The 1873-nt window shown below is 43.1% G+C and overlaps 1 pseudogene; it reads right to left on the reverse strand.

Moving 5' to 3' along the window:
* Positions 1–651: 651 nt before the first annotated feature.
* LOC108283401 lies at positions 652–1248 on the reverse strand (annotated as a pseudogene).
* Positions 1249–1873: the final 625 nt, after the last annotated feature.

Below are 1873 nucleotides of genomic sequence, written 5' to 3' on the forward strand. Positions count from 1 at the left end.
TAGAGACGGGGTTTCACCATGTTGACCAGGATGGTCTCGATCTCTTGACATTGTGATCCACCCACCTCAGCCTCCCAAAGTGCTGGGATTACAGGCTTGAGCCACCGCGCCCGGCCATAAGTACAATTTTTTATGTGAACATGTTTTTAAATCTTTTCGATATATAACTAGGAGCAGAACTGCTGGGTCATAGAACTAGGTCAAATAACTCTATATTTAACTTTTTGAACAAGTGCCAAACTTTTCCAAAGTGGCTGCACCATTTAACAATCCTACCAGCAATGTGTGAGGGTTCAAATCTCTCCACGTCCTTACCCACATGACAATAACAGACATGATATCTTATAGTATCTGTCTTTATGTCACTCCTCAGGTCCAGAGCAAGTGCCTCTCTCATATCATCACAGGACACCCCACACGTCTGCAGTATCCTGTCTGGGGTATCTTTGGATCCTTGATCCCACTATCCTGGAACTGTCTGATCAGCTACTTAAGTCCTGACCAGATTGTAAGCTCTTCAAGGTCAGGGGCTGAGTCTGTTCCATTTACAGCTCCAGCCTCAGGGTCTGGCAGAGTAGTTGGTATACAACAGTACTCAGTGAATACATGTTCAATAAACGAGTTATCAAAATAAAATTAAAAAAAAAAGAATTAGAACCCAAGGACTCCATAATCATCTGGCATTCATTCGATGTTCTATCTCTGGTTAGAAATGTACACAATAGGAACTCCAGGAATCTTACAGATTCTTTTTTTAAGGTCCTGGTCAACTGTGGCCACAATGTAACACTTGTGCTGAGTTACTCTCTGTACTAAGCAGTCATCGCATAGGTTCCTTTGTGTGTATGCATGGTAATCCTTCAAATCTTGGATCCTTGGAGATCGTTAGAGCCACTCAATACTTCTGCCCCAACTTCTCAATTTCAGCCATCACGCAATCAGTTACACAAGGGATATACTTGGCATACAGACAGTCCATCATTGACTGCACTGAGTCTAGTTTGGCGTTAATGGAAAAGTTGATGAAGTTGGTATCAACATGGATATAGTAAAGTGGCCCAGCTGTGTATTATATTGGAAAAATACACAGGAAGGGTGTTGAGGAACTTCTCTTTACTTTAGTGTGTTGGAATCTTTCTTTTCTTCCTCTTTAGGTTTTAATCCATCCCTTTCTTTAAGCTTCTGATCTCTGAGACTAAGCATTGGCATCATGGTCGAATGCTTCCTGGTTTTCTTGTGCCGCTGCATGCTCAGGTCACACTCTTGTCTCTTCCAGAATCCCATCTTAGCCATTTTCAAGTATATATAGGTTCAGTGCTGTAAAATACATTCACATTGGGTTTTTATATATAATATTTTTATTTGCTCTTCGTTTGTGTTTAGTGCATGTTGTAAACCTGCATAAGGCTATCAGGTAACCTGAGGAGTTATAGGCCAGATGCAGTGGCTCACAACTGTAATTCCCAGCACTTTGGGAAGCTCAGGTAGGAGGACTGACTGCTTGAGCCCAGGAATTTGAGGCTGCAGTGAGCTATGATGGCACCACTGCACTCTAGCCTCGGCAATAGAGAAAAACCTTGTATTAAAATAATAAAAATTGGGCCGGGAATAGCAGCCCATTCCTGTATTCCTAGCACTTTGCGAGGCCAAGGCAGGTGGATCATCTGAGGTCAGGAGTTCAAGACCACCTGGTCAACATGGTAAAACCCCGTCTCTACTAAAAATACAAAAATTAGCTGGGCATGATGGTGGATGCCTGTAATCTCAGCTACTCAGGAGGCTGAGGGAGGAGAATGGCTTGAACCCAGGAGAGGCAGGTTGCAGTGAGCCAGAATCATACCAATGCACTCCAGTGGGCAACAAGAGCAAAACT

This window comes from Cebus imitator, unplaced genomic scaffold (assembly GCF_001604975.1).
Source record: "Cebus imitator isolate Cc_AM_T3 unplaced genomic scaffold, Cebus_imitator-1.0 Scaffold260, whole genome shotgun sequence".
In the NCBI taxonomy this organism is placed as follows: domain Eukaryota; kingdom Metazoa; phylum Chordata; class Mammalia; order Primates; family Cebidae; genus Cebus; species Cebus imitator.